Source organism: Equus quagga, chromosome 16 (genome assembly GCF_021613505.1).
Source record: "Equus quagga isolate Etosha38 chromosome 16, UCLA_HA_Equagga_1.0, whole genome shotgun sequence".
NCBI classification, from domain to species: domain Eukaryota; kingdom Metazoa; phylum Chordata; class Mammalia; order Perissodactyla; family Equidae; genus Equus; species Equus quagga.
In genome coordinates, this window is record NC_060282.1 from 25,038,101 (window position 1) to 25,062,212 (window position 24,112).

A 24,112-nucleotide genomic window follows, 5' to 3' on the forward strand; every position below is an offset into this window, starting at 1 on the left:
CACCACTGAGTCACTGCCTAATTAAAAGAATGACAATACCAAGTGTTGGTAAAAATATTGAATACCAGGAACTCTCATACTGATATTACTCCTGGAGAGAAGGTAAATTGTTACAACTTTGAAAAACAGTTTGAGTTATCTTTTAAGTTTGATCATATAACCTATGACCCAATAATTCCAATCTTAGATATAAACCCACTAAGGAGTTTACACATGTGTACCAAGCATCTTGTATCACAAGGTTCATAACGGAAATATTACAATACCCCAAATTGGGAGTAAACTCAAATATTAAAGGTAGAATAGATGAAAAACGTGAATGTCCCATTCATAGAATGGAATAATATGAAAGAATGAAAAAGAATTAACTGCAGCTACAAAGAGCAACATTTAGAAATTTCACAAATATGTTGAAGAAAGAAACCAGACAAAATAAAACAAGCCTTCTATAGATAGCATAGATAGGATATATAAATGTCTATATAAGTCACCTGGGATGCGCTTAGACAGAGAAAACCATGTGAAGACACAGTGAGAAAGTGGTCATCTGCAAGCCAAGCAGAGAGGCCTCAGAAGAAATTCCTTAATTTTGGACTTCTGGCCTTGAGAACTGTGAGACAATGCATTTATGTTGTTTAAGCCATCTAGTCTGTGGTATTTTGTTATGGCAGCCCTAGAAAGTTAACAGGGATTATATATTTCATATATATAAGATATACAATATTAAAAATCAGACCAAACTAAATCAAAGCTTTAGAAGTCAGGACAGTAGTTACCTGTGGGGAAAAGAGATTGTAGTGATTGGGAAGAAGCACAGGAAAAACTCCTGGACAGCATGAATATTCCATTTGCAATAATTCATTTAACTATATGTATATTTTGTATAGTTTTCAGAATATATTATATATTTATATTATCTGTATTTCCATGTTACCTATCTATCCATATATCAGTCATTGTTCTCCTAGAAAAGAAAACATGATAGTGTAAGAGCACAGATTCTGTAGTCATAGTCTATTCCAGGATTTAACACAGCTTTATCTTTGAAAAAGAAACCAGATCAGTAAGCTCATAATATTTTGAAAAGAGAAGTGTAAGTGAGTCTGTGACTTTCTAGATATTAAAGTATATTTAAAGATAGATTACATAGCCATTGGAGCACACAAACAGGTGTTTTGATCAATGATATAATTGCTCTGATAAAATTCTTGTGTTTAAAATAATTTAATAAGTATGTCCAAGAACTACTAATCAATAGAGAATGAGTGTGTGATAAAATAAATAGCACTAAAAAATTAATCCATTATTAATAATTTATATCCCAACTTTACAACATACTTTGAAATAAATGTCAAGTGAATTTTCTTAGTTAGATAAGCTTAGAGCTTAAAGTATTAAAATATTTTTTGAAACCTGACATGGATACTCAGGTAATAAGATGGCAAGGGATGTTCTAGTCATAAATACAATGTAAGATAGTCAAGAAAAAATGTTTGATATAGTGAAAAACATAAAAATTCCACAAAGAAAAGTGAATAATAGCTTTTTATTTGCATGAGTGAGAAATGATAATGTCCTTAATATTTAAAGAGTTTATATAAGAAACAGCATAGAGTAGAATTTCAGAGCTCTGATTTAATAGTAAACAAGTTTGAATTGCAGCTTTCCTGTACATTAGCCATTTAACCATGGAAATGTTACTTGATCTCGTAAATATTAATGGCTCATGTATAATGTAGAGATGATAATAGTATCAACTTCTTAGTTTTGTTATAAAGATCAAATAAAGTAATGCAGTGCTTGACACATTTTATACTTTTAGCTATTATTGATACTATCAAAATTTCTATTATGTTATAAATCAATATAAATTTTCACTTTTAATAAAGACATAAATATAATATTCCATTTTTCTTGTCAAAGTAGTTTAGGTACAGAAAGAAAAAAATTATGTTGTGTTGCAGAGATGTGTATGAACTGCTGCAAGTTTCTCATACACAGTTCAGTCAAGAACCTGAGACTGTTAATGTCCTTTCTTCCAAGGGTATGACTTCTGTTGCATTTTCAATCTAATCTGGCTCCTTCTCAGCCACTCATTTGATTTAACTGTCTTATTTCTCTCAATGTCTGTTTCCTCCGTTGTTTAAAAATACTTTTGTTTCTCTTTCTCTTTATGTCTGAAGATCTTTCAAGTCTAGTTTTTCTAATTCAATGTCTATATTTTAAATTTTCTCATTATCGCTTTTAATAGAGATTGTAATTTCCTCTCTAATATTTTCCCTCTTATTTTCATTTCTACCATTTATTTCACCTCATTCACTTGTTTTGTCGGCTTATATTTATTTGACTATTTCCCTCCCTCCCTCTCCCCTTCTCTCCCTTCCTTCTTGCCTTTTTTACCTTTTTTTTACTTTCTATAATACAGGTACAGTTTAGAATATTCTTTAGGTTTCTATTGTAAATATTTATCCAACATTTGCTTTTACTTTGAAGTTTCAGGATAATTTTTGTCTTCAAGTCACGAACTCTCTTTGGAATCCAAATGTTGGATTTTTCTGTTTACTGATTCTTGAATTAACAGTAGTCTAAGAAGTTCTGATATTCATACCTAAGACGGTGTTGGCAGATTATTTTCACCTCCATTCCGTTGCTGCCTACGTGGATATAGAGAGTATCAGCCTCTCAGATCTCAACCCAGACGATAACCTGAAACATACTACTGCACAAAGTTTCCGTGCCTAGTATATGTTAAGGTAGTTTAGCTCTGTTAAAATGATAAATGTACTTTGGCCTAGCCAAACCACTGATCTTGAAATGTAAAATTTATTCCTTAGAAATATGATACATTTTCACCAAATGGAGTGTATAAAACTTTCCAAATACGCTGTTCCTGGAGCTCTTAGGACTAATCTTCACATTGTTCATGAAAAATTCCTTTTGTCTTTACCCTTGCACTTCCCAGTCAAAACACTGTTTCCCAAAGTTACTTAGGTCGGCTCTTCTCCACCTCAACTGATTCAATGAAGTTGTGTCATACAATTCAAAACAGCTTCAATTATCACATTTTGCACTGCATCCTAGGTTACTGTGTATGTGTATATTTTTGTGTTTAGTTTTCATACATTAAAATTCATTTTTTGGATGCATAATCGTTTGGGTTTTGATAAATGTATACGATTATGGATCCACCACTCCAGTTCCATGCAGAACAGTGCCATCATTTCTTGGCAACCATTATTCTGCTCTCCATTCTATAGTTTTGCCTTTTGTAGAATGTCATATAAAAGGTATCACACAATGTGTAAACTTTTGGTCTAGTTTCTTTCACTTATATGCATTTAAGACAAATCCATGTTTTTGAGTGAATCAATAATTCATTCCTTTTTACTGATGAATGGTATTGAATTCTGTACAAGTACCATAATTAGTTTATTTATTCCTCTGCTGAAGGACTTCTTGGTTGCGTCTAGGTTTTAGTGATTATGAATAAAGCTTCTATAAACTTTCGTGTACAGGTTTTTGTGTGAACACAAATTTTCAACTCACTTGGATAAATACCTAGGTTTATGATTACTGTGTTGTATAATGTCTATGCATAACTTAAAAAAACTCTGCCAGGGGCCGGCTCCATGGCCGAGTGGTTAAGTTCACACGCTCCACTGTGGTGGCCCAGGGTTCTGATCCCGGGCATGGACATGGCACCGCTCGTCAGGCCATGTTGAAGCGGTGTCCCACATCCCACAGCTAGAAGGACCTGCAACTAAAATATACAACTGTGTACAGGGGCGGTTTGGGGAGATAAAGCAGAAAAAAAAAAAGATTGGCAACAGTTGTTAGCCCAGGTGCCAATCTTTTACAAACAAAACTCTGCCAACCTATTTTCCAAAGTGGCTGCACAATTTTGCATTCTGATCACCACTGAATGGAATTTCCTTTTGTTCTGCATGCTTGTCTACATTTGGTGTTGTCAGTTTTTGGATTTTAATCTTTCTAATAGATGTATAGTTGTATCACATTGTGGTCTTACTCCTCATTTCTCCATTACAAAATTTTTTGAGCATCTTATCATGTGTTTATTTGCCATCATATATCTTCTTTGGTGAAGAATTTCTTTTCAGATATGTTGCCCTTTTTTATTGGAGTATTTCTTTCTCTGGAATTTTTCTTTTAAACTTTCCAATCTTCCAATATCCCCAATAGAAAGATTCTTTTAGAAATGTTAACTGGATCATGTCACTCCCATTCTTAAAACCCACTCACAATATTCTCCTTTACTAAGTATAAAACGCAAAATTATGAATATGGCTTGCATGATTTAACTCATGCATTCTTCCTCAACATCTCACGCCTTATTTCTCCCACCTCGCTATATTTGAATCATACGTGCTCTGAATTCTTCAAATATGCAGGGTTTTTCCAAATTCAAAGATTTGGAACATGTTTATCTCTCTGAAATATACACTCTTCTTTCATATTTTATATTTCAGTTTAAATATCACTATTTCTGAGAAGCATTTTATAATCATACAAAATAAAAGAGATTCCCTACTTAATTATTTCCTCTATTTGTTCACTTCATACTCCCTACATGTTTCTTTGCTATCACTTATCACACTTTGTCATTATTTATTTATTTTAAAAATGTATAACATTTATTTAACCAACTAGGCTCGATGAGATGAGCTCTAGGAAGTCAGGGACTTGCCATTGTATACCACTCAAAAGACCAGGCAAATAATCAGCATTCAATAAATACTTCCTACCTTAATGAATTAACTTAATTAAATGGTACCATGAAAGTGATACAAATGTTGAAAAGCGTTCATATTGATAGGGATTTGAGTTTGATCTTGACAATGTATAAATATATGCATCTTTCTCCCATAAGGGTTTGAGTCTTGAACTCCAAAATATTCTTCTTTAGTAGATAAAAGGCATCAAGGCAATCCGACAGTGATCTGTAATACGTGCCTTCTGCTTCAAGAAGACCTCAGTAAGCGTGATTTATCCCAGGGGCTCTTATCTGATTAGATATCGTAACAGTCAAAATAATTCTTCAGGGATACAGTTTCTATTTTAAGCTAGGGCTCACTATATTGGCTTTTAAGGACTGATTTATGTTAACTAGCCTTGGCCCTCAAGTTCCATTGTGTGTGTGCTCCCATTCCAAGGAGTGAAAGCCTGAGCTGGTGTTGTGGCCTCAGCCTTGAAATACTCACATTTAGAGTGATGAACACATATTGGGATCTAAAAACCATATTTGAATAGGAAAAAATTCATGGTCAAAAATATATAGCTGTAAAAATATTTTGCTTGTTCTATATAGATTTTAATGACCATGAAGACCTTTTGCATAATCATTATCTTCCAGAAAACACTATTGTGGCATTTAACTTCAACCTATCACCAACACCATAGTTCAGCAAGCTTCGGTACTCCCACTTAGGCGTAGACTTTACTAATGCTTAAGTCTATTAAAATGACCAGATTTTGCTAGGTGCTTTTTATAAAGAGTAAAAGCGTGACTTTAATATGTGATCTAGAGGCTCAAAATAAATGTGCAAGTTTGAATGGCAGCCTTGACATTTGAGTTTATAGACTAACCTCAAATAACACAAAATCAATAACAATAATAAGGAAACATGTAGTGCTGTGTGATGCTTTAATTGACGTGTAACTACCCTGCAAGTAAAAATTATCTGTTTCATTTGACCATGTCAGGACTCAGTTCAAAAGTAGAATCATAATGTGTGAATGGAATCGTTTAAAATAAGAAGGAAAAGAACAGAAATATTTTATAGTCTTACATAAATAATATATATTAAACAGAAGGAAGTATTTTACTGACCTAGCACTTTCCAAACCAAACACATGAACTCTATTCGTACCTCTCCCTTTCTATTAATAGTCAGTATGTTCTATGAAGATTATCTTCAAATATTTTTTCCAACCATGTCAACGCTGCTTCCTTATTAGTCTCCTGTGCTACCTTGATACTCTCATACATTATTTGACTGTATTTTGACATTATTTTACTAAGTGTGCTCTATGATTCCTGGCCCTTCAAATGTATGGCTAATTCAACAAATTCAATAGTTAAAAACTGTGTAAAACACTGCATACATTCTCTCTTTATTGAAATTTGTGATCCACAATAGCATATTAAAATCTCTGAGAAGTCTTACAGGCCCCCAAATCTGTTGTCTTTATTTTGGTTTACTCCAGAAGCACCTAATAAAAAAGGAAAAGGTAAATGTAAGGAGAAAGTTCAGAGGAGGAGTAGATCTCTGTTGACTCCGTTATTTCCTCCAATTGGCACATCTAGGTCTGTGGTCTTGGCAGCCCACATGGAAGGAAGCATTTGCCAAGTCCGAAGAGCCAGAAGAGCAAACTCACTACGTGTTCTTTCCCTGACCTTTTCAGTATCTGGAGACGACTTACACCACCCTAAAAGGCAATGACATTGCTTCTCAACAAGTCACACCTCAATGCTCTGATGGCTTGGTTCTACACCTTGAAAGTCTTGCTGTGTTAGCACAAGGGGCATCTTCACTTAGTCACTTCCTCAAAATAGGGCCAGGAGTTTTCCATTTATATTCCTTAGGGGCTCTTATTACACATTAAAGTAAAGCAAGCTTTTAAATTTTGTTTAAACCAGTGTTCCCAATGAGATCTAACTAGAGAACTCTTTTTTCCAGCTTCCTGCTAGCATCTGGTACAAACATCATGTAGGGAATGCTGACCTACAATGGCCTCTCTGGGTATTTGTGTGCCTGCATGAATCCTACTAAGAATAATGGATTAAAAGGACTGAGACACCATTTCTGTGATCTCTGTGGGTGAAAATAACAAAAGTTGCAGCAGGACACTTTTTTATGGAACATATTTTAATGAGAACACTCTACAGCATAATATAGACACTAATATAAAGCTAAATATATAGGGCAGAATGTGGCTTCTGGAAGCAGTCTCTTCCCTACGGAACTTGTAATAAGTTTTAACCAGTGGGTCTAAGAAGAGAGTTCCAACACAATTCCAGATCTTTCTCAGACTGTTTCACTCAGTTTGTGTTGGGATATTTCTTTCTTTCTATTGATCATTTTTTGCTGAAATTTTTAGCATTTTCCTTGCATTTGTTCAGTTACTTCTGAAAGTACTAAGACCACCTGCTCCCATACTGCCTACTTTCTCTTTCTTTCCTCATTCCTTCATGAACTTGTTTCAGTAAATTGCTATGTAGTCTCTTATAACTTTCCCTATACTTGGGTAATCACATCTCTGTCTATACCTATATGTGCTTTATATTTGTTTTAAATAAATGGATTATATACTATACGTGATCTGAATGTTTCTCACTTAGCAGCTTATTATTGAAATTCACTAGATATACTTGGGCATGGTTTGCATGCAATAGTATTGCAGAGTATTATGGAATGCTAACACTTAAGGCTGGTGGGAAGGTAGGGGAAAAGTAGACTTATATAATGCAGAAGAAAACGGGAATGGATGCAGCTTTTTTAGGAGAGAGATCTGCTGATAGCTATTAAAATGATAAATGCACAAAAGCTTTGACCCAATATAATTTATATATATGTAGTGTAGAAATTGTATTGTACAATACAATTCATGGTGATACAAAAACTATAAATAGATTAAATACATATCAGTGATTATGTCTTTAAAAATGGTGGTGCAATAGTCTTTTAACTTGACTTTATCTTCTCTTTAATCTATCCTTAAGCTTACTAAAAAAAATCTGACTTAAGATGGTGCTAAAAAACATATATTTCCTGTCCAATTTTCCATTAAATTCAGTAGAAAGGCATCATGTCAAGAGGCAGTTGAATATAGAAGTTTAGAACTCAGAAATGAGTCCGAGGCTGAACATTCAAAGTTAGGAGGACATTGCTAGAATCCTGGTAACTTTCTCTTTTAGAATTCTGGTTACCTAGATGTGTTTATTCTGAAATTTTGGGGAGCCGTACATTTATGGTTTGTGTACTTTTCTCTATGCATGTTAAGCACAATAAAATATAAATGAATAAAAGATATGCCTACTTGTAAAGTTTGACTTGCCACAGTATACTGGGCTTAAAAAAAATATGAACAGAATGTGCATTATCCCCCCCTTCTTCATCTTTTTCTTATAAACATCTTCTAATTGCCAACCATTTTGTCAGGGGAATGGTGACATTTAGATCCAAATCGGGATTTCTCAACCTCAGCACTACTGACAATTTTTTTGCTGACTAATTCTCTGCTGTTGGGGGCTGTCCTGTGCATTGTAGGATATTTAACTGCATCCTCGGCCTCCATCCACTAGGTGCCAGTAGTACCCTCCCAGATGTGGTAATCAAAAATATATCCAGACATTGTCAAATGTCCCCTGGAGAGGAAATTTGCCCTTAGTTGAGAATAATTGGTCTAGATAAACTAGACATGACAAAAAAAGAAAGGTTGGGTAGACTCTGGAGAAGTGAAACTGGATCATTACCTAGATTAAAACACAGATGGCAACCATGCTGAAAACTGGTCAAGGAAGGGAATTAGATAAAATCTCAAAAAACCTTGAGCAAAATTCCAGGAGCAGAATTTATACTGGGGCTTTGTAATACCAACGCTGGGTATTAGTGTTCTCAGTCACAAAACCAATATTTGAAATTCAAGACAAGGCAAAGTCATCATGCAATATTTCTTTGACCAAAGGAAGACCCATAAACTCACCACTATGATCACTGATTGTATATATTTCTGATATCCAGCAATGCATATTCTTTAATCTCAACCATTAGGAGTGACATTTGTTTTTCTAACTCCATCTCCATTTGGTCAGTTTTAGCCCTCTTTGATATTGTGAAGCATACCCATGATTTTAAGGAACAAAATTTCATGCACAAAATAAAGTTATTGTTCTTAGGCAAACAGCTTTCTATCAGCTTGCATTAATATTTCATACCAGCTACTATGGTGAATGGAGTAGCACCTAATTACTTCGTATTTCCTGGAGCATCTCTAACGGAAAGTGCCCTCCATCAGCTACCGTACAATGTTTTGATCTAAATGGTCATGTTAACCCCGGTGACCCTGTAAAGTAAGGAAATGAGTGCCGCAGTGAGGGTTTAAGTGCTGGCAGTTGGTTAAGATTTTTATAGCTGATATAGTTAAAATTCCTCCATATTATTACAAACTGTTGTACTTTAAAAGATAAAGTATTTTCATCAGAGATGGTTCCCGTTGTCTGAAATGCCTTCAGGGGACAAACTATGCAGAAGGCAAAATTCTGTGAGTGAAGTCTTTTTTCTTTTTCTAATATTTTTGTGACTTTGGGGTAAGGAAGGATTTCTTTTTTTTTTTTTTTATTAATGTTATGATAGATTACAACCTTGTGAGATTTCAGTTGTACATTTTTGTTAGTCATGTTGTGGGTACACCACTTCCCCCTCCGTACCCTCTCCCCACCCCCCCTTTTCCCTGGTAACCACCGATCAGATCTCCTTCTCAATATACTAATTTCCACCTATGAGTGGAGTCATATAGAGTTCGTCTTTCTCTGACTGACTTATTTCGCTTAACATAATGCCCTCGAGGTCCATCTGCGTTGTTGTGAATGGGCCAATTTCGTCTTATTTTATGGCTGAGTAGTATTCCATTGTGTATATATACCACATCTTCTTTATCCAATCATCAGTTTCTGGGCATGTAGGCTGGTTCCACGTCTTGGCTATTGTAAATAATGCTGCGATGAACATAGGGGTGCAACGGACTCTTGAGATATCTGATATCAGGTTCTTAGGATAGATACCCAGTAATGGGATAGCTGGGTCATAGGGTATTTCTATTTTTAACTTTTTGAGAAATCTCCATACTGTTTTCCCTAGTGGCTGTACCAGTTTGCATTCCCACCAACAGTGTATGAGGGTTCCTCTTTCTCCACAACCTCTCCAACATTTGTCGTTCTTGGTTTTGGATGTTTTTGCCAATCTAACGGGGGTAAGGTGATATCTTAGTGTAGTTTTGATTTGCATTTCCCTGATGATTAGCGATGATGAACATCTTTTCATGTGTCTATTGGCCATATTCATATCTTCTTTTGAGAAATGTCTGTTCATGTCCTCTGCCCATTTTTTGATCGGGTTGTTTGTTTTTTTGTTGTTAAGCAGTGTGAGTTCTTTGTATATTATGGAGATTAACCCTTTGTCGGATAAGTGGCTTGTAAATATTTTTTCCCAATTAGTGAGCTGTTTTTTTGTTTCAATCCTGTTTTCCCTTGCCTTGAAGAAGGTCTTTAGTCTGATGAAGTCCCATTTGTTTATTCTTTCTATTGTTTCCCTCAACTGAGGAGTTACAGTGTCCGAAAAGATTCTTTTGAAACTGATGTCAAAGAGTGTATTGCCTATATTCTCTTCCAAAAGACTTATTGTCTCAGGCCTAATCTTTAGGTCTTTGATCCATTTTGAGTTTATTTTGGTGTGTGGTGAAAAAGAATGGTCAATTTTCAATCTTTTGCATGTGGCTGTCCAGTTTTCCCAGCACCATTTGTTGAAGAGACTTTCTTTTCTCCATTGTAGGCCCTCTGCTCCTTTGTCGAAGATTAGCTGTCCATAGATGTGTGGTTTTATCTCTGGGCTTTCAATTCTGTTCCATTGATCTGTGGACCTGTTTTTGTACCAGTACCATGCTGTTTTGATCACTGTAGCTTTGTAGTATGTTTTGAAATCGGGGATTGTGATTCCGCCAGCTTTGTTTTTCTTGCTCAGGATTGCTTTAGCAATTCGCGGTCTTTTGTTCCCCCATATGAATTTTAGGATTGTTTGTTCAATTTCTGTGAAGAATGTTCTTGGGATTCTGTTTGGGATAGCATTGAATCTGTATATTGCTTTAGGTAGTATGGACATTTTAACTATGTTTATTCTTCCAATCCATGTGCAAGGAATGTTTTTCCATCTCTTTATGTCATCGCCTATTTCTTTCAAGAAAGTCTTGTAGTTTTCATTGTATAGATCCTTCACTTCCTTGGTTAAGTTTATCCCAAGGTATTTTATTCTTTTTGTTGCGATTGTGAATGGGATAGAGTTCTTGAGTTCTTTTTCTGTTAGTTTATTGTTAGTGTATAGAAATGCTACTGATTTATGCACGTTAATTTTATACCCTGCTACTTTGCTGTAGTTGTTGATTATTTCTAATAGTTTTTCTGTGGATTCTTTGGGGTTTTCTATGTATAAGATCATGTCGTCTGCAAACAGCGCGAGTTTTACTTCTTCGTTACCTATTTGAATTCCTTTTATTTTTTTTTCCTGACGAATTGCTCTGGCCAGCACCTCCAGTACTATGTTGAATAGGAGTGGTGAAAGTGGGCACCCTTGTCTTGTTCCTGTCCTCAGAGGGATGGCTTTCAGCTTTTGTCCATTGAGTATGATGTTGGCTGTGGGTCTATCATATATGGCCTTTATTATGTTGAGGTACTTTCCTTCTATACCCATTTTACTGAGGGTTTTTATCATAAATGGGTGTTGGATCTTGTCGAATGCTTTCTCTGCGTCTATTGAGATGATCATGTGGTTTTTGTTTTTCATTTTGTTGATGTAGTGTATCACGTTGATTGACTTGTGGATGTTGAACCATCCCTGTGTCCCTGGTATAAATCCCACTTGATCATGGTGTATAATCTTTTTGATGTATTGCTGTAATCGGTTTGCCCAAATTTTGTTGAGGATTTTTGCATCTATGTTCATCAGTGATATCGGCCTGTAGTTCTCCTTCTTTGTGTTGTCCTTGTCAGGTTTGGGGATCAGAGTGATGTTGGCTTCATAGAATGTGTTAGGGAGTTCTCCATCTTTCTCAATTTTCTGGAACAGTTTGAGGAGAATAGGTATTAAGTCTTCTTTGAATGTTTGGTAGAATTCTCCAGAGAAGCCGTCTGGTCCTGGACTCTTGTTTTTGGGGAGGTTTTTGATTACCGTTTCTATTTCCTTACTTGTGATTGGTCTATTCAGATTCTCCATTTCTTCCTGATTCAGTTTGGGGAGATTGTAGGAGTCTAGGAATTTGTCCATTTCTTCCAGGTTGTTCAATTTGTTGGCATATAGTTTTTCATAGTATTCTCTTATGATCTCTTGTATTTCATTGGTATCTGTTGTGATTTCTCCTCTGTCATTCCTGATTTTATTAATTTGCGCTTTCTCTCTTCTTTTCTTGGTGAGTCTGGCTAGGGGTTTGTCAATTTTGTTAATTCTTTCGAAGAACCAACTCTTTGTTTCATTGATCCTTTCTATTGTCTTTTTTGTTTCAATATCGTTTATTTCTGCTCTTATTTTTATTATTTCCCTCCTTCTACTGACTCTGGGCTTTGTTTGTTCTTCTTTTTCTAGTTCTGTTAGGTGTCGTTTGAGGTTGCTTACATGAGCTTTTTCTTGTTTAGTGAGGTGAGCCTGTATTGCGATGAATTTCCCTCTTAGGACTGCTTTTGCTGCATCCCAAATGATTTGGTCTGTCGTGTTCTCATTTTCATTTGTCTCCAGATAATATTTGATTTCTTCTTTAATTTCTTCAATGATCCATTGTTTGTTGAGAAGCGTGTTGTTTAGTCTCCACATTTTTGCACCTTTCTCTGCTTTTTTCTTGTAGTTGATTTCTAGTTTAATAGCGTTATGATCAGAAAAGATGCTTGATATTATTTCAACTCTCTTGTATTTATTGATGTTTGCTTTGGTTCCCAAAATATGGTCAATCCTTGAGAATGTTCCATGTGCACTTGAGAAGAATGTGTAACCTGCTGTTTTTGGATGAAGTGTTCTATATATATCTATTAAGTCCGTCTGGTCTAATTTTCATTTAATTCTATTATTTCCTTGTTGATTTTCTGTCTGGATGTTCTGTCCATTGGTGTTAATGGTGTGTTGAGGTCCCCTACTATTATTGTATTGTTGTTGATGTCTTCTTTTAGTTCTATTAAGAGTTGCTTTACAAATTTTGGTGCTCCTGTGTTGGGTGCGTATATATGTATAAGTGTTATGTCTTCTTGGTGGAGAGTCCCTTTTATCATTATATACTGTCCCTCTTTATCTTTCTTTATCTGTTTTGCTTTGAAATCTACCTTGTCTGATATTAGTATAGCGACACCTGCTTTCTTTTGTTCATTATTAGCTTGGAGTATTGTTCTCCATCCCTTCACTCTGAGTCTGTGTTTGTCTTTGGGGCTGAGGTGTGTTTCCTGGAGGCAGCATATTGTTGGATCTTGTTCTTTGATCCATCCTGCCACTCTGTGTCTTTTGATTGGGGAGTTCAATCCATTTACATTTAGAGTGATTATTGAGACGTGGGGGCCTACCACTACCATTTTGTGTCTTGTTTTCCGGTTTTCTTCAGTTTCCTTTGTTTCTCATCCCATGGTTTAATCTGTTCTGATGTAGAGCTGCTACTCTCTGTTGTTGTCCTTCTACTTATCTCCTCTGCTCTTGGTTTTGTAGCCCCTTTCCTTTTTTGGATTTTTCAGGAATGAGGGTTTTCCTGAGGATTTCCTGAAGAGGAGGTTTTGTGGCAATGAACTCCCTTAATTTTTGTTTATCTGGGAAAGTTTTTATTTCTCCATTGTATTTGAAGGATATTTTCGCTGGGTAGAGAATTCTCGGCTGTAGATGTTTGTCCTTCAGATTTTTGAATATATCATTCCACTCTCTTCTAGCCTGTAAAGTTTCTGCTGAGAAATCTGCTGATAGCCTGATGGGGGTTCCTTTGTAGGTTAGTTTCTTTTGCCTGGCTGTCCTTAATATTTTCTCCTTGTCGTTGACTTTTGCTAGCTTCACTACTATATGCCGTGGAGTTGGTCTTCTTGCATTGATAAAGTTTGGAGATCTATTGGCTTCTGTCACCTGAAGATCCATCTCCCTCACCAGATTTGGGAAGTTCTCAGCCATTATTTCTTTGAATAGGTTTTCTGCCCCTTTCTACTTCTCTTCTCCCTCTGGTATACCTATAATCCTTACGTTGCATCTCCTAATTGTGTCTGATAATTCTCGGAGAGTTTCTTCATTTCTTTTAAGTCTTGCTTCTCTCTCCTCCTCTGCCTGCAACAATTCTATATTGCCATCTTCCAAATTGCTAATTCTTTCCTCCATATTATCGGCCCTACTGTTCAGAGCATCTAGATTTTTCTTAATCTCCTCTATTGTGTTCTTCATTTCCAATATTTCTGTTTGGTTCTTCTTTATCGTATCAAACTCTTTTGTGACATAGCTCCTGAACTCGTTGAGTTGTCGGTCAGAATTCTCTCTTAACTCATTGAGAATCTTAATAATGGCTGTTTTGAAGTCATCATCATTTAGGTTATATATCTCATTTTCTTTGGGATTGTTTTCTGTGTATTTGTTACTTTCTTTCTGTTCTGGAGATTTAATGTATTTTTTCGTATTGCTTGATGTTGTTGATTTGTGCCTCCGCATGGAGATAGAGTTTAGTTGCTCCTTTCACTTGTTTCAGCTGCTGCGGTGGGGGGAGCAGCTGTTTATACTTCACCAACCAGGAACCCTGTCCGTAGTTGCTAACTGGGCCTGGGCCCCTCTTCGTAGCCACAGTGGCCCTTTGGATTCCCTCCTCTGCCGTGGGGGCCGTCACAGGGGGGCTTCAGGCTGCAGGTGCATACTGTTGCAGCCCACCTAGATGTGCTCTCTCCTTGGGGTCTGCAACGGTGTTATGGGCTTTTCCAGCGGCCAGGGGTGGGATCACTTATATTTGTCGCTCCGTTGCTGTCGGCACCCACCGAATCTCACTTGTCCTCTATGGGTCGCAGGAGAGCTATTGGCATCTTCTACAGTCTGTGGTTAGTACACCTAGCTATGCTGCTTTTGCCCTGGGGTCTTCCAGCCTTGTGGCTGGCGGCTGGGTGCCTTCTACTGGTGCTGTGCAGAGGCTTTCCCTAAGGCTGCTGTGAGCCTGTAGGGTTTCCCCCTAGGCTACTAAGCTGGGTCTCTGGAACTCTCTCCAGCCCCAGTCCTCTCCAAGATCTCCGGCAATCCCTAGTCCCACGGGGCGGGCAACGGCAGCTGGGGGTCGCCCCGCCCTCTGGGATTCTCTCCGGGCCTCTCCCGGAGCCGTGAATGCTCAGCGTGGCCCCTCTGCTAACAGCAGACAGAGAGTTTTGTCTGCTGCCCGGGCGGAGCTCCGGCGCTTCCCCTCCGGGTCGCAGAACCGGCCTTTGAAAGTTCCCCCAGCCCCAGTCCTCTCCGAGATCTCCGGCAATCCCTAGTCCCACGGGGCGGGCAATGGCAGCTGGGAGACCTCCGTACCCTCTGTGACTCTCTCTGGGACCCTCTGGGCGCCCCGAGCACCAGGCTGGGTCTCCCCGCCAATGGCGGGGAGAGACTCTCCCCGCGGGCTCAGGTGTGCAACTCCAAAGTTTCCCTCTGCGTTTAGGAGTAATTGCGGGGGGTTTAGGTAGGGTTCTGGTCACCTGTTTCCACCGTCGCTCCTCTGTTGTGTTCTCGCTCCTGCCCTAGATGTGTGTGGATCCTCTGGGGGCGTCCGTTGGAAGAAAGCCGCTTGCAGATACTAGGCTGCCCGTCGGGGTCGGAGAGTTTTCACCTATTTCCACATCCTCCCAGAGGAAAGTCCATCCGCCTTCCGATGTATAGTCGCGTGGATGTCTCAGACGTCCTGAGATGCTGTCTGGATATCCTTTGCCAAGCGATAAGTGTCCAAATAATTGTAGACTCGAAGGGCGAGAGACAAAGAGGACTACTCACGGCGCCATCTTGGATCTTCTAGGAAGGATTTCTTTTGCGTGTATGTGTGCGTGAGGAAGCTTGGCCCTGAGTTAATATCTGTTGCTAATCTTCCTCTTTTTGCTAGAGGAAGATTGTCACTGAGCAAATATCTGTGCCACTCTTCCTATATTTTATGTGGGATGCTGCCAGAGCACGCCTTGAGGAGCGGTGCTAGGTCCATGCCCAGGATCCTAACACACAAACCCTGGGCCCTCAAAGTGGAGTGGGCGAACTTAATCACTTTGCCACCAGCCTGGCCCAGAGTTCTTCACTATTACAGATGAGCATCTCGTCTATGAGCCTCATAGATTTACAGAGTAACTGCAGAGCGACAACCACAGATGCAGACAAGATTAAATTTATCATGCTCCTTCGGGGGGGAGAGACATATTTAGTGCATTTTATATGTAATGTGGCTTGAATTAATATGTGTTTTAATTAGTCTTGCTCTCAGAAAACCTGAGAGAACACCAAATCCCTAAGACGTTAGAACATAAAGAATGTTTAAGCAAACACACTATCAAAACAATACTACTATGATGTTTTTACTAGATATGATTATGCTTTATCTCAGTTAGAAATTTTACCTTATGGATATTAAGAAGCTCACAGAATTATTTTTCAAGCTGTACAAGGAATCATTATATTACTGGAAACATGTTTTTGGAAAGCAAATGATGCTTAGGTTGAGCATATGTTCCCCATTCTCTATTTTCTTTTGCCTTCCCCCACCGCATTAATTTTACACCTACACTGGAGGTGTTTTTCTCAGGTATTAGTATTCCTGAGTTTTCTGTATTGCTATGCAAAGAGTGGGAAAAATTGCATAGGAAATCCCAGCTGATAAAACATTTCCCTCAGCCCTGTGTAGATTTAGTATTCTGCATTGAGAGACTTTCTCACTGTCAACTCTCTGGACTTATTATATATACATACACAGGGTTCTAGGAATTCCAAGGGTTTCTGAGAGATCTGGGTCATTGTGTGATTGGATGATCATCCGTGTGTGAAATGTTGTACACGATCAGAGCACAGGGGAAATATATCTGACTCTCAGTCAGGTGCCAAGAGAAGTTCCAGCTCTTGAATAAATTTTTCCTGTGTAAACAGACCATCCAAGGTAAATTCAATCCCAACTCTGTGGTTTGTATCTCCATGGCTACAGGTGGAGACAGAGCATTTTAGGGTTATGTCTATTTGGGAGTGCGGGGGGACAGTCTATTGATATTTTTAAGTGCTTTGTAAGATTTACTGGTCTTTTGTGATCACAGATACTTTGCTGTGGTAATGAGAACAGCCTCCAGACCAAAGTTGGGCCTCAGGTGTTTAGGTTTCTGAAATTCTACACTAAATTGAATTTATTTTATGAATAATTATGTGCAGCTGACTCTGCTCCCTGCCTGGATGAAGTATGGGTGTGATAATAGGAGGTCTGGCTGGAATTTGGAATTAGAAGTGGTTTTAGGCTAGGAGCCCTGATAAGGAGTAGGACTGGTTTAGAGAGGACTAGGGAGGAGAGATACTGACAGAAGGTTTTGTAGTAGGTCTTCTTACGTTTCTAGGCAGCTGACAATTGCTGACATTGGGTGATGTTATTCTTACCATAGATTTGGAATTATAAAGACCTGTTTTATAATCCTGGATCTTTCCTCACTGGCATCTTGCCCTTTGGTAATCTTAGCCTCTATATTACTCAACCTTCTTATTTATAATGGGAAATAATAAATCTTGACATAATTATTTTAATGAAGAATTTAAGCACTAAGCACTTTCAAGGCAACTAAGAGGATAGTGAGAAATTCTAGTTGAGTATTGAGGTCATTCTCCTCTATATATGACACAGGGGACAATAGACCACAGAAATAGTTTTAATGTATTAGGATGCAAGATTTCGAGGACAAGAACTATGTCAAAATTCACTTTGCACAATGCCATACAACAGTCTGCAATATGGCGTGAATACCACATGTGTTGAATTAATTGAATGACTGATGCAGTAGGCCCATTTCCAAGCAGAAAGAAAAATCTGGCAGGGTGCTATTGTACCCAGCTGTGTGCTGTGGAATGGAGTATATGAGACTGGAATTAGTCGCTCCAGAATTTTATCACCATCACAGATGCAAATTATTAGCTCACTGAACACAGTCTTAATTTTATGTATAGGAATTCTTTTCCTGTTATTACTTTAGACTAGAAACATATCAATATATCATTTTCGATAACTTGAGGAATGAAAACTTCCTTAAGTGAATAATTTATTACCATAATATTGCTCTATTATTAAGGAATCCTGGACGTAGATATAGTTTATTATTTATGAACACATAAGTATTAGTACTTAAGCACTAAAAAGTTCTATCTTAATAGATACTGATAATGCTTTACATACTTAATGGAAGAAATTTCTCTATTCTCTCCCCAAAAAGGGGTATTACATTAAACTTTAGGTTAAGCTACAAAAAATATACTTTTAAAAGGTGACATCATAACAGGTAATTCATAAAATTTGTTTGTACTTATTTGGATGGTCTTCTGACGTACATATCTATCTGTCGTTTAAAATTGGGATTCACTGTAGTTCTTATTTTATTGAATTTAAAATCTTTGATCTATTAGCAAAGTACTATAATATAGGCATATTGTTAATAATGGAATTTTATTTCCTAGAGAAAGTAAGCATTTTAGCTATTTTTTTAAATTAATAGGAACTGAATATGATTTTCTACATTTGAAATTTCAATATATCTTAAAGATTAGGTCCTCTAAAAACTTAAAAACTTTCTTCTTCTTAGACTTTAAGAATAATACAGTGTAAGTCTAACACTCATTTATTTCTAAAGAAGATGTTTAGCTCCATAGTTCATCCACCAGAAATTAGGCCAATTTATTTGAACTATCTAGGCCAATGTACAATACATATATATTTAATTTATTTTAAAACTAGCAAAATACCCTTTGGAGGCCACTTATTCCAGATACTACATCAACTTCTGGTTTACCTGAGATCTTTTCAAGCTTGAAATGGTATACGTTGGGCTGGCCCCATGGCCAAGTGGTTAAGTTCGTGCACTCCGCTTTGGTGGCCCAGGGTTTGCTGGTTCAGATCCTGGGCGTGGACCTACACACCGCTCATCAAGCCAAGCTGTGGCGGCGTCCCACATGGAAGAACTAGAAGGACCTACAGCTAGGACGGACAACTATGTACTGGGGCTTTGGGGAGAAAAAAAAGGAAGATTGGCAACAGATGTTAGCTCAGAGCCAATCTTCAGGGAAAAAAAAGGTAGGTTTTATTAGGAAAAAAAAAAGAAAAATGAAAGGGTACATATAGGCTTCTGATAACAAATAAATAAATGTACTTGAGAAACGAATACAATAATTGTCATAGAGAATATTATTGGTCAATTAAACATAGGAGGTAGACAAGGAAAAGATCTCTTTCTTAAAAGTAGATTTCTAAAGATTGAGATGGCAGAGTCTTTTCAGAAATGGTCAGACAGAGGCAAAGAACCTGGGAGAACACACTGCCAACAAAGGAAGACAAGGGGAAAGCAGCTTAATTTTTTAAATACTCTCAGTATTTTGGATATTTGTTATCCATGAGAACAAGAATTTACCTGGGGCTTGCAGCCATGGAGGAAACATCGTGAGAGATGGAGAGCTCTAAACTAACAAATTGATTGGTATCAATTATATGGCATCTACAAGAGCAGTTTCCAAATGGGAAGATCCCGTATCAGTGTGATTCTCTTGTGTCAGGTTGCAGAGACTCAGCCTTGCCTCATCTACTCCTCCTCCAGAGATTTCCTAGGGACTGAGATACACCTTCGGATCTCTCTTTCTTTGCAAATCTTTACTTCTCCCAACACCCTCCAAATAATCTTTTGCTTTGCTTTGCAGAGAAAATTGAAGAATCATTTTGTACATACCACTACAACACTATAAAGCTACTAAAATCTTACCTGTCATTACATTTTTTATGTTTATACTTACATTAATTTTTCTTTCTCCCATATAAAGGTAATTTCTCTACTGTGCTTTAGATATAGCTCCTGCAGGCCCTGCTGAATATCAATGCTGTCTCAGTTGAACCCTTTTCACTAACATGTAAATATGCTCAAGTTTCTCCAACCTCTCAAAATCTTTCTTCATTCCATATCCTTTTCTTGCTCAAACATGATGTTTGATTTCTCCTTAATAGCCAAGATTTTTAAAAACCCTTCTCACTTTTTTTTCTTCTTTCACTTGCCTCTCAATCTATTGAAGGCTGAGTCTTCTTCCACATTTGTGAAATACCTCTCCCTGAGGCTAGCAGTCCTCTCTATGCTGCTAAATCCAAAGGACAGTTTTCAAAATTGGTCTAACTTAATTCTCAATGGTATTTAGTATTCCATCCTTCCACGGGCTTCCATTATACTACACTTTTCTGGTAGTTTTGTTGCTACTTATCTGGGAATTTCTTGTCAACCACTCTTGGGAGTTCATTTTCCTCTAACTGGTCATTAAATACTAAAGGCAAGTCTTTCAAGGCTCTGCTTAGTCCATATTCCCCTCCTAGTCAAACTTACTCAAACCCATGGTTTCAATCACTATCTCTATTTTAAAGACTCCCAATATTTTATATTCAGTTCAGGCCTCTACTCTGAGCTCTCCTAGATCTAACTCTCTCTCTCTTTTTTTTTTTTTTTGCTGAGGAAGATTCACCCTGAACTAACATCTGTTGCCAATCTTCCTCTGTTTTGTATGTAAGCTGCTGACACAGCATGGCCACTGAAAGATGTGTGGTGTAGGTTTGCACCCTGGAACCAAACCTGGGCCGCCAAAGCAGACCACATCGAACTTAACCACTAGGCCACTGGGGCTGGCCCATAAACCTAACCCTTAATTCTGCATCTTTACTTGGATGCTTCCCTAATTCTTCTGTCCCCATTTATATTGCAAAGCAATGCACCTTTTACTTCTTTAATATCTTTCAAATATGACTTTCCCTTTTCACTATGATGTTGATGCAGTACAGACAAATAAAATCTATTATTTGGAATATTGTAATAGATTCCTAATGATTTTACTATTTAATTCGAGTCTCACTTTCTTCTATAAACTTTTCCTAAACTCCTAATTTTATCAGATTCACTTTTAAGAGTCTTTTCTTTTTTATGTTTTTTGATTGATGTCATAATAGTTTATAACTTTTCAAAATTTCTATTGTACCTTATTGTTTATCAGTCATGATATATATGTGCCCCTTTACCACTTATGTGCACTCAGTAATCCCCTTCCCCTCTGGTAACCACTAATCTGTTCTCTTTGTCCATGTAGTTATTTATTAATAACTATATATTATATATATTATATTAATAACTATAATAATAAGTAGGTATTTATTAATAATAGTTAAGTAGTCACTTAACATAATACCCTCGAGGTCCATCCATGTTTTGCAAATGGGAAGATTTTGTCTTTCTTATGGCTAAGTAGTGTTCCATTGTATTTATATACTACAACTTCTTTATCCATTCGTCAGTCAATGGGCGCTTGGGTTGCTTCCATGTCTTGGCTATTGTGAATAATGTTGCAATGCACATTGGGGTGCATAAGCCTCTTTGAGTTGTTGATTTTAAGTTCTTTGGATAAATACCCAGTAGTGGAATAGCTGGGTCGTATGGTATTTCAATTTGTAGTTTTTTGAGAAATCTCCATACTGTTTTTCCACAGTTGCTGTGCCAGTTTGCATTCTCACCAGAAGTGCATGAGTGTTCCCTTTTCTCCACATCCTCTCCAATGTTTGCTGTTTTTAGTCTTGGTAATTATATCCATTCTAACAGGTGCGAGGTGACATCTCATTGTATTTTTATTTGCATTTCTCTCATGACTAGTGAAGCTGAACATCTTTCATGTGCCTGTTGGTCATCCATATATCTTCTTTGGAAAAACGTCTGTTCATATCCTCTGCCCATTGTTCGGTTGGGCTGTTTGTTTTTTTTTATTGTCTAGATGTATGAGTTCTTTATATATTTTGGAGATTAATCCCCTGTCAGATGTATGATTTGCAAATATTTTCTCCCACTTGGTGGGTTATCTTTTCATTTTGTTCCTCATTTCCTTTGCCTTGCAGAAGCTCTTTAGCCTGATGAAGTCACATTTGTTTATTTTTTTGTTTGTTTCCCTTGCCCGAGTAGATATGGTATTCGAAAAGATCCTTCTAAGACTGATGTCAAAGACTGTACTGCCTATATTATCTTCCAGGAGTTTTATGGTTTCAGGACTTACCTTCAAGTCTTTGATTCATTTTGAATTTATTTTTGTATATGGTGAAAGATAATGGTCTGTCTTCTTTCGTTTGCATGTGGCTGTCCAGTTTTCCCAACACCATTTATTGAAGAGACTTTCCTTTCTCTATTGTATGTTCTTAGCTCCTTTGTTGAAGATTAGCTGTCTGTAGATGTGTGGTTTTATTTCTGGGCTTTCAATTCTGTTCCATTGATCTGTGTGTCTGTTTTTGTACCTGTACCATGCTGTTTTGGTTACTATAGCTTTGTAGTATATTTTTAAGTCAGGGATTGTGATGCCTTCAGCTTTGTTCTTTTTTGTCAGGATTACTTTAGCTATTTTGGGTCTTTTTTGCCCCATGTGAGTTTTAAGATTCTTTGTTCTATTTCTGTGAACAATGTCATTGGGATTCTGATTGGGATTGCATTTAAGATTCTTTTTTTAAAATGAATCTAGGAATTTATTTATTTCCCTGGTTTTATTGAACTATAATTGTCAAATAAAATTGTATACATTTAAGGTGCATGTGATGATTTGATATACATTGTGAAATGATTGACATAATCAAGCTAATTAATACATCCATCACCTCGCATGGTTAACATTTTGCATGTGTGTGGTAAGAACATTTAAGATCTACTCTCTTAGCAAATTTCAAGTATGCCATACAGTGTTAACTAAGTCACCACGCTGTTCATTAGATCTCCAGAACTTATTCATCTCATAACTGAAAGTTGGTACCCTTTGACCAATGTCTCCCCACTTCCCTCATCTCCCAGCCCCTAGCAACTACCATTCTACTTTTGGCTTCTGTGAGTTGGCTTTTTTTAGATTCTGCATGTAAGTGAGATTATACAGTATTTGGCTTTCTGTGTCTGGCTTATTTCATCTAGCATAATGTTGTCCAGGTTCATCTATGTTGTTGAAAATGGCAGGATTCCTTCTTTTATATGGCTGGATAATATTCCATTGTGTGCGTGTATATATATATACACACACACAAACCATGTTTCTTTATCCATTCATCTGTTGATAGACACTAGTTTCCATATCTTGACTATTGTGAATAATGTTGGCTGCGATGAATGTGGAAAAGCAGATATCTTTTCAAGATATTGATTTTATATCTTTTGAATATATACCCAGAAGTTGGACTGCTGGATCATATGGTGGTTCTATTTTTAATTTTTTGAGGAACCTCCATGCAGTTTTCCATAGTGGCTGTACCAGTGTATATTCCTAACACAGCGCCCAAGGATTCCCTTTTATTCACACCCTCACTGACACATGTTGTCTCTTGTCTTTTTGAAAATAGCCATCCTAACATGTGTGAGGTGATATCTCATTGTGGTTTTGATTCGCATTTTCCTGATGATTAGTGATGTTGAACACCCTTTCATATACCTATTGGCCATCTGTAAGTTTTCTTTGGAAAAATGTCTAATATTCTGTCTTAAAATAACGCTCCTTTTCTCCTTCTCATCTTAGTTTGTAAGTATACTCTTTTTCATATGTGTGAAATTTTTTCCCCCCACATCCCCACTAGCTTTTATTTATTTATTTATTTAAAGATTTTATTTTTTCCTTTTTCTCCCCAAAGCCCCCCAGTACATAGTTGTATATTTCTCGTTGTGGGTTCTTCTAGTTGTGGTATGTGGGACGCTGCCTCAGCGTGGTTTGATGAGCAGTGCCATGTCTGCACCCAGGATTCGAACCAGCGAAACACTGGGCCGCCTGCAGCGGAGCGCGCGAACTTAACCACTCGGCCACGGGGCCAGCCCCTCCCCACTAGCTTTTTGAAAAATATTTATTGAGGTATAATTGATACAGAAAAATTGCACACATTTAATATTTATATCTTGATATATTGATGAGGTTGGACTACGCATGTGTGTGTGTGAGTATGTTTGGTGTGAAAAAGCACAGCATGAGATCTATCTTCTCAATATATTTTAAAGTGCACAATACCTTATTATTAAACATAGGTACTCTGTTGCACAGCAGATCAATAGAAGTTACTCTCTTGCATAACTGAAACTTTTTACCCATTGAGCAACAATTTCCCATTTCTCCCTTCTCCCAGCGAC